A 10,228-nucleotide genomic window follows, 5' to 3' on the forward strand; every position below is an offset into this window, starting at 1 on the left:
TGCTGTGAAGATGTGGGACCTATTTCACCTGTACAAAAATATTTCAACTTTTCTGAAACATTGTGGTGTCCAGGAAAAATAAAATAAAAAAATACAGATAACTGCAGAACAGTTTTTAAGTGTGTGTGTGTGTGGGGGGGGCAAATCAGAAAAGTTTTATCAGTACACACACGATCCCTTGTTTCTTTGTGCTTTGTTTTTGTTTATATTTTTGTTATATATTTTATTATTCTGTGTGGAAATTTCGCTGCTTTTGCTCCTTAAAAAATAGCTGAGTATCACATTTTCTGCACTCTTCCTCAGAAACACAATACAGGTTTCTAAAAGGTAAAGTTTGTGGGTTTAACCCTTTGAAACTTGAGCAAATTGACTTGATTTCTTTCAAAAACAATGGAAGAACTTATAAGTGGCAAGTTACAAGAAAATTACCTGAAATTTAGCAAAAAAAATAAAAAGGTAGGAAAAAAGCCCAACAAACAAGCAGTTAGCATCTCATTAAGAAATGTTCCTCAAATTGCAAGAGATTAGTAGCTTTAAAAAAATATTTATTAAAAAAGCGAGGGAAAATGTCTGCGGGTGGGGGTCATGTCTGCGGGTGGGGGTCATTTTTTTTTCCCAGGTCATTTCCGTTAAAAAAATGAATTTCAGGTAAGTTTCTTGGATTTTTTTTTTTTTACTAGTTTTGTTTTTTTCTTCTGTCCTCACTTATTGCCTTCAAAGGGTTAAAGAAAAACACATTTATCTCACTCTTTTCTTTAATATGCCACATAAAAGCAAATTCGGCTCTTCTTTTAATTAATCACAAAAATGTCATCTGATGTTAAATGCAAGAATAAATTGTAAACGTGTGGTTGCCTCAGTGGTGAGGCATTATGGTTCCCTCCATCTTTCTCTTTTTTTAAATTTTTGGATCTTTTTTCAAGTTATAAGGACAAACAGAAACGATAGCAACAATAAGATCTTCTGAGGAATAAGAAAAATATGAGCCAGCTGTAAATGGAGAAAAGATGAGAGCAGGAAAAGAGCCCGGCCGTGAGAATGTGGCAGTTGAAGGAGAAGTTTGGCCCCTAAAAATAAGCCTTTGAGTTGGCAGATGATGTTGGTGGGGGGATTTCTGGCTCTGACCCGGATGGTCCTCTTGGATGGTTGATGATGATGGTAATTAAATGTGTTCTTTATGTTGAGTCAGCATATCCTCACTTTGTTACAGCCGGTCTCTGCTGACCATGCTCTGCCAAGATTCCTGAGCTAATCTGCCAAATAATTCTCAAAAAGTATATTTCTGCAGTCGTCCGTCCACACAGAGCCAAGTCCAAAGATAGCGACTTTGATTTACACAGGGAAGTTTTGTTTTTGTTTGAGCTCCTTAAGAAACAGCAGCTCGGCTTTTATTTATTCTCTTTTGTTTTAGTATCAGAGAGGAATTTCACTCCCACCAGGGTGTGTTACCTGATATGTGTGGGTCCTTGAACGAGCCTCGTTTCTGAAGTGATACACCTGCCTCTGCGAGACGAATATAGCTCTGGAGAAAAAGCTACGTTTAATCTGGTGTTTATACAGAAAACACCTCTGGAATTTATATTATGACTCTTTGTGTTCTTGTGAGCGACACAGAAAAACATGCTGGACTTTCAGTAGAATAAGTAATAAGTAATGTAGATACACTTACTGCGTCAGATACAGTTTTACTGATATTCATAATGGTTTTTGTTCATGAGGTTATTAAAAAGTCGTTAAAAAGGTAAAATGTATGTTAAATGTTAAATGTATTGCCTTTAATGTAAGGTCTTTACTTAATACAGACAGTTACACCAGCCCAGTGTAGCTGAGGGAATTGTGGGAAACGTGGTGTTGTGTGGTGAGGTCGTAGGTCAGTAGCATTGTGGGTAAAAGCAACATGGCTGCAGATGATGAACATACGACTCCAGAGTAACAATATTCTACACGTGGTCCGAGAGGTGTGTGCGGTCATTCTTCTTTTATTTGGTTTCCTGTCCGTGTATAATACTGTCAGTGTGCCTGACATTGGCATTGGTGATGCATTTAAAGTAATAATTTTTTATTTTTAGCATATTTCTGTTGTGCAAATTGAACTGCTTAACAATGGACACTAGTTGAAGCGGAAAGGGTATGTTTTTGAAACTTATATGTCGGTAATTTTATTGTAGTTTTCAGGGTGTCTGAGGTGTTTGTGGTGTCTGAGGAAACAGAAACAGAGAAAGAGCAAAATGAATCATCAGAAAACATGCAAAGGATTAATGGCCCTTAATTCTTTGGACTGGTGCAGGTACAGATACTCTGCTTTAATTCTGTCTGGGAATATTTGTTGCACTGTAAATCTCTTCTATAAAGCAAACTAAGTGCAGCTTGATACACCAGATTTTTTCAGCATTTCACTGATAGCTGCTGTTGTGAATTGTGTGGATTATTCAATGGCATGAAAAGGTTAAAATGTCTTCTTTCTTTCAAATTTCAGAAAAAAAACATAGAGTGAAGTCAATAAATTTTACAACACCTCTTAATCTTCTTCAAGTATAAAATCAAAGCTACACTTAACCCTTTGAAACCTGGGACGACATCACTTTTCTTGTGCTGCTTTCAGACGCCTTTTACAAGTATTTAACCTTTGAACCCTGAGCAAATTGATGTAATTTCTTTCAAAAACATGTAGAATCGGTAGATTTATAAACAAATTTGTTAAAGCAAGGGAGGATTATCAAGGGAATAAGAAGCTATATTCCAGATTATAAAAATTGCACATTTCACCTGCACAATTAAATTTATGTTACAGAATTATTTTAATTATGAAACACCTTTTCCAGGTCATTTACTTATTTCTTTTTTAGTTTACTTTTTTCTTTCTTTTTTTAAATTTCAAGTAGTCTTCTTGAACTTTTTTTTTTACAAATATCTTAGCTAATTTTGAGGGTATTTTATTCTTTTATTGCTTGTCACCGTCTAAAAGTTCTTGTTAAACTCCACTACGTTTTTTTCTGCCCACCATGGTCGGCCCTAGACTTCTGCGGTCTGGTATGAGTTTTCATATTGACATTTAAAATGTGTTGACTGATTCATGACATCAGCTCAGCTGACTCAAATGAATTGTGAACTGGGTAAAGATTACAAGGCAGCAAACCATCCTTTAATTTATAGTTATAGTTGAATAATGTATGTAAACTTTGCACCATAAGAACAGTGTTTAAATAACCTTCAAAATGGGCCATTACTAAACCAAGTCATAGATGTGCTGTATCACCTAAACAAATACCATGACACTTCAAAATGTATTAAATATTTTTATTGTCTCTTGTTCACTTTTATGGAGAGCCCTAAGCAAACCGCCTATAGGCCTTAATGGGCCACCAGCATTTTTTTTCAGCCATAGTGTGACTCCAGTTTTAACTGTCAGTGCTCACGTCACGTTATCTTTGTCAGGTGGATTTTTTCCAAGTGATTAATTAACATGAGAGTGGAAAGTTAGTTCAAAGTGACGCAATGTGACCCGGTTCAAGCTGCTCTGTCATGTGACTCAGATGAGGGCATTGCTTGTGAACATGTTACACATCATTCCTGATTTGTTTGGTCAAGTGAAAGGATTTATATTTTAAATTTAGATTTCCATCACACAGTATATCCTCATAAAGAGACATTTTTTATTCTAACATAACTGTGAGAGTTTTGTCAAAGTGTTTTGATTGAAAGAGACTTTTTATATGTATATGAAGTTGGGGACATGAGCAAAGCAAAATGTGTAAACAAAAATCAAAATATCAAAAAAAGTGCTCAGAAACAGTCCGCTATGTGGCTAAATTGGTTGGAGCAGCCTCTGAAAGTATAATGAAATCTTTAAAAACGCCTCTGTAAACCTAAACATCTTTCGTTTTACAGGAATAGATCGACATTAATTGCCAAGAGCTTAATGACAGAATCGATGCCACTCTCATTACATATTGAGCTGAAGTCAGGATACAGTTAACCTAGCATTCAGCAAGGACTGAAAACAGGAAACTGCTCACCTGGCACAGTCAGAGGATAACAACCCTTTGGTTTTTGTATGAATTAGACAAATGTGATCAAACATGTTGATCAGTGTAAAGGTGCTGATGGGCTGTTTTTTTACCTTTGGACAGAGTCAGACTAGCTGTTAACTTCTGTTTCCAGTCATTATGCTATGCTAAGCTAACCGTGCAGCTACAGAGGATTAAACAAAAACAAATATGAGATCCTGGTATCGATCCTCTGATCTAACTCTTTACAAGAAAGTGAATAACAACACTGCTTGCATGACAATGCCGTTATCTCTGTTCATCACAGTGTCATGCATTTTTTCAGCACACTCAGCTCTGACTGGTAACCTCCTTTTTCTGAGCTCAGACCGATACCTTCCTGTCTCACTCTGGAGGAGTCTTAAACCCTTTTTTACAGAGTGTGCTGATCATTGGTCCTCTGCTTCTTCCCAAATCTACCAAAATAGAATAAACTCTCCGCCCAAAGTTTAAAAATCTGGGAAGAATTGCTGATTTTACTGTAAAAGTTAGTAATTCTAGATTCTACTCTAAAGAGTTAAAAAAAGACAAAGCCTCATCTCTTTTCCCTCTTGTTATTTAGCAACCAGATCACCAGAAAGTCTTTTGGTATTGGACATTTCTGTAAACCATAGATACTTTACATTTTGAATGTTATTATGTAGTGTACATTGAAACATTAGGCTACTTTTCTTTACATTTCAACAATTTTATGGTTAATGTTTAGGGCATAAAAACCACTTGGTAATAGTTCATAAAATATCATGTTTTTGTGACATTATTCCAGCAAAAAATGCTGCAATGTCTCTGTAAAAAACAATTTTCAAACAACAGCTTTTTATGTCACTATCCCTGGTGGAAAAAAAAGGGTTTTTTTGCGACATGCAAAAAAACACCCATGTTTCTTGCCTAAAAAGCAGCTGGGAAAACTGTGACAGATAACTAAAACCAATGACTGTTTATAAAGATGGACAAGCCAGAGTCTGAGTCTGCGCAGCAGCAAAAATCCCCTGTCTCTGGCAGTAGCGCTCTCCATGGAGTCAAGTTCCCGCCCGCGCCTTTTGGCACACTCAGCTGTTAGTCAAGTCGTCAGAACACAGTTTTATAGCATCAAATAATTAATGATTTAAAAAAGTATCAGAAAAACTTGGACTTATTTGAACAAACATCAGGGTGCTAAGCACTACTTAACATGACAGAAATATGACAGAAACCATGTTTGTGAAAAAAAATATTTTGTGCTCCGTCTCAATCCACTAACAGGGAGGGGGCGGGGTTTATGACCTCTGCTGCAGCCAGCCACCAGGGGGTGATCGAGAAGGTTTGGCATCACTTTTGAAGGTCTGCCGTTTTGTCCACGTTTATATACAGTCTGTAGCTAACAGTTTTTATTGTTTGTTGGTCTTCAACATAGACTTTATATAAAGATGGACAATGCGCCCCCACTTACCGACGCTATGCTTAAGTGAAGCTATAATATCCCTGATAGGGGCGCTGCCATTTTGCGCCGGTGACGTCATTTGGAGCCGAAGACTGTTCAGTAGCGATATCCGCGATGGGGGAGTTCTCACCAAAACACCCCTCCAACTTATCAAGAGTGGAGCCGTTGAATGTGAGTGGTGGAAAATCCCCTTTTTGTATAATTTAATAACTCATTTAAACCGAACTTATCATAAAAAACATTTGAACAACCACAGGGTGATGAGAATTACCTTCAGTGACAGAAACCATCTTTGGGAAACTGAGTTTGAGTTTTTAGTTTGGCTTATGTCCATTCACTAACATGGAGGGTCGGGCTTTAGGACCTATACTGCAGACAGACACCAGGGGGCGATCGAGATTGAAAACCTCAGTCTGGGCGAACTGTCATGTTGTCCATCTTCATATACAGTCTATGGCTAAAACACAACGGGTTTTTTTTGTTTGTTGGTCTTCACAATTGTCTGCAGTTTGGCAGGTGTCATGCCATCCTCCATCCCCTCCGCTACTCTACCTACAGATGACAAAGTCAGCTCATATTTCTGTCAATTTAGAGATGTCGATATGATATGTATGAAATCTACAAATGTTACGTATTCAAGTTTTGCAGAAGCATGAATCCGTTACATTACAATACCAGTATTTTCTTCTGGTGACCGTGCTTTAGTCTGTCCGGTCATCATCAGTAGCCATGCTGCTCTACATGGCTGTAATGAAACCGAGGCCTGACAGCGGTTCAGAGAGACCCGGGTCCCTTTACCCTAGTTTTACCCAAGCAGCACATCCACAGGGAGGATCACAGCGTGCCAGTGACGAGGCAACAGACAAACAAACTGGTAGTGGAGTCTCAATCTGTCTCCTCGAGAAGCTTCAGTTGGCGACCCCAAGACAATCACGAAGTCTCAGGAGAGGTCAATGCCACGTCTGTAGTCCTCTGGTTTAGGATTCGTTCCGTGAGATTTGTTGGATAAAAAGTACATCACCCTGATGGGGGTTTTCGCTGTTGTTTCTAATTGGCAATTTTGCAAATAAAATACACTCGACTGAGGACTGGTTAACAGATCAGATCACTTTATCTGGGATACAATAAAAATATAAATCCATTCTCTTGGACTACAGTGATCAATGATATATTATATATATGTTTGATAGACAGCCCTGTTGTTTTGTAAAGTGGTGTCACATCTCCCTCTTCAGGCTGGAAACAACTACTGGGCTTCACAGAAGGGATTTTCCCTCTGCCACAGCCTATCCTAATGATTACAGATTGTCCACAAACATACATCGACTCGGAGGAGTTGCAGCACCTCAGTGGCTGCTGTATTGTTTCAGCTGGTTGAGCTGAAGAGGGAGAGAAACAATAGAGGCCAATAACAATAACGAAACTGTCAGGACTGTGAGGGAGGTAAGGTCGGTGAGGCGATACAGTAAAACAGGCCGGCCCGATTCTTTCTCATGGCCTTGGAAAAGTTTAAGCTGCACCCTGGATTTCACAAATTCAAAATGAGTCGCTAATAGTTTTAGGAAATGCTGACTAGCCTTTTGCCTGAAGGTACAAAATTCTTACAAAATCACAGTCAAAATATGAAAATAAATAAATATCATATTTTGTAGAAAAAAAATCTTTTACAATCACAATACCAAACAGACTAAGATTTTTTTTTCTTTTTTTACGTGTGAATACTTTTAGGGTCATCACTCACAACACTGTACTTGTACATATGGTTCCTTGCGTACAAATTAGTGTCAAAGAGACTTAAAAACCACATTCAGTTTATGCCAAGATATTGCAGAGGAGAAGTTCCCATTTTTAAAAAAGTTATTGCTTTCCAGTCTTTAAGAGTATCAAACATCTGAAAGCATTTCCAATGCAAATAAAAAATGCATTTTGCATTCTCAGCAATTATTCATTCATTTATGGATATGGCCGCATGTGGCTGCTTAAAGAAAAAGCACTGCGCCCAGTTTCTTTTTCAGAGTGCTTCAGCGTCTTTGTGTAGCTTCTCCAAGCACTTTTAGTGGAAAATCTCTGAATTTTTTACAAAGACACTAAAGTGACGTCACTGCGTCGATACTTATATCCAAAGCTGTGTGAAACTAAATAAAGGATTAGTTCTCATGAAAATAAAGTTCCATCATTTTACAATTGCCATATTCAAAAATAATTAAAAAATGTAATCAAGTCATTTTTATTTTTAAAACTATGATCTAATTACTTAAGTTTGTCAAATTTAGCCTGGTTTTATTATAATAATTGTTTTTTGTAATCTGGTTATGTAATCCAGATTACAAGTAACCCTTGAATTATGCAGTCTTGTTTGTATATGAGAAAGAAGAGTCAAAGTAGCTTCAGAACATCCAAAAATAATCATGTTTGTGTTAAAAAACATATGGAAATGATTTAACTGTAATGAGTCTTACACTGGAAAAATTAGAGAAAATAATACATTGTGCTCCTTTATCAATTTAGCATCTTTTGTAATGTTGAGGCACAGGGGGAGATTCATGTGCTCAAAGTTATCAAAGTTTGCTACATAAAAAATGAGTGTGCATGTCATTGATTTGAGGCTACATTTTTGGCAGATTCCCTTCTAATAAAAGAAAAACATAAACTTTAATATTACGTGACCGCTCTCATAATGGGGTGCTGAAATGAGCACAGCAGTTATCCATCATGCCTCACACGCACATCGGCCTCCAGGGGACAATTAACTGATCAGAAGTAATCTCTCCCACTGGACCGTCAGTGTTTGTGTGTGTGATTCTTGAGATATCATTTTTCTCACTGCTCAGTTGGATTGTTAGTCTACTGTTGTGTGAACACAACATCACCAGGACTCTGACTGTGTGTGGTCCTGACCCTGTTTGTCATTGATGATGCCTTGAGCTCAGTTTTTATTTTTATTTTTCACATTACAGTACACATTATATTGTGAGTGTGTTAACACAAGCTATTAACTTCAGACCGTTTTAAGTCACATTTCAGCAATTAATATGACATCTACTTTTCCAAAAAAGGGAGGTCATCCTATATCATCACTGTTTTTTGCTTGTAGTTTAGGCAAGTGTATTTGACATTACAAGGCATACATCAGATAAAACACATCTATGTTTTTCAAGGATAACACACAATACAAAATGTAACTATTCACGGGGAAGTGGGAGGAATGTCATCTTTTGTTTTTGTAAACAAATATCTATCAGTCAGACAGTGGAGGTATTGCACCAGGATGAATAACACAAGTAACTTCTAAAGTAGCATTTGTTAATAAATAGCAGTAATTAATACCTCTGACAAATAGACATTTAATATATTCAAGTTTACTTTTGCAAATTCTGCCTTATGAATGCATTGCCTGGGTTTGCCTTCACAGCAGTCAGAATGAAAGAAAAAGGCGGCTGAGCTGGTAAAAGTGGGTTCGATTACAGTAGAGAAGCAATGGTAAAAAAAAACCCAAAAACATTCCTTTCTTTTATGGAAGCAAATTGTTGTCGTTTTAGTCTTTAGTTAACTATTGTTTATTGTTTATTCAAGGATCCCCATTATTAAAAACGCATGAATATGCACTTAGTTTTCCTGGGGTCCTGCACACTGAGATACAGTTTACAGATATAAAAACAATCTGAAAGCTAGACTAATACCTACATGAAAAGAAAAAAAATGTGAGTGATGTTTTAATAGTCTAAGCAGTACAATTTGACATAGCAAAAAAAAGAGAAAAACACCTACAGACATAAAGTAATAATAATAAGGAAATATGTGGCAAGAAGACTAAACAGATAAATTCATGACTAAAGAGATACATTCATGAAAGAATTTAAGGATATAAAATAACAAAAAGCAAAACCAAAACTATATAACATAACTACATACAATTAACATATACAATCAGTGTTGATCTTATTGTTTGGAAAGATGTGGGCAATAATATTTGAATATTTATATTTATATTTATTAATGCACTTGCACTTTTAAATTTGTACTGTTTTTATCCTTGCGCTATGGTTTTATTAATCTTAGACTATTGTTTTATTTCATTGTAATTAATTGTTGTCTCTGCTAATTTTAGATTTTAGTGTCCTGTTTTATTATTTCTTACCAGGACCTCAATACTTTATTTTTGATCCCCTTTCATGAACCTCATGTTTTAGAATGACAATAAACCTTCTTGAATCTAAACTTTTTAAAAGTAATTTCTTCATTGATAGTAGGTCTGATATACAGGAGCATTATGTGACCAGAGGCTGCACCTTGTGTGCTGTATTCATGCTCAGAGGACATGTGTTTCTGGTGAGACAAACTGGTTGTTAGGACTCATGACACTCTGCAGTAGCATTAGGAGACATAAAGACACTTCCTGTTTAACCATCAGCCAAGACAGATATGTATGCATACAGCTGACACTAGTTCAGTATAGACAGTTAATTGCCACATACGTCACTTTATTTTTGGGAGTCTACAACTTTTTCAGATTGGATTTCAATCTTGATCAGATTGCAAGACAATAATCTAAATGTGGCCAAATTTAAGAATGAATAGCTGGTTTAATTACTGAGGAAGTGATGAAAGCAGAGCACTTCCTAGTCATAATGATTTCTCTTCCCATTTTCCAGTTATGTAACTGAAAATGTTTCATGTTATTTTATATTATTTATTTTTAGTTTTTTTCCCCTTCACTTTTCTTACTTTTCTTACTTTTCTTTATTTCTTTTTTATTTTTAGT

This window comes from Plectropomus leopardus, chromosome 2 (genome assembly GCF_008729295.1).
Source record: "Plectropomus leopardus isolate mb chromosome 2, YSFRI_Pleo_2.0, whole genome shotgun sequence".
Taxonomy (NCBI): domain Eukaryota; kingdom Metazoa; phylum Chordata; class Actinopteri; order Perciformes; family Serranidae; genus Plectropomus; species Plectropomus leopardus.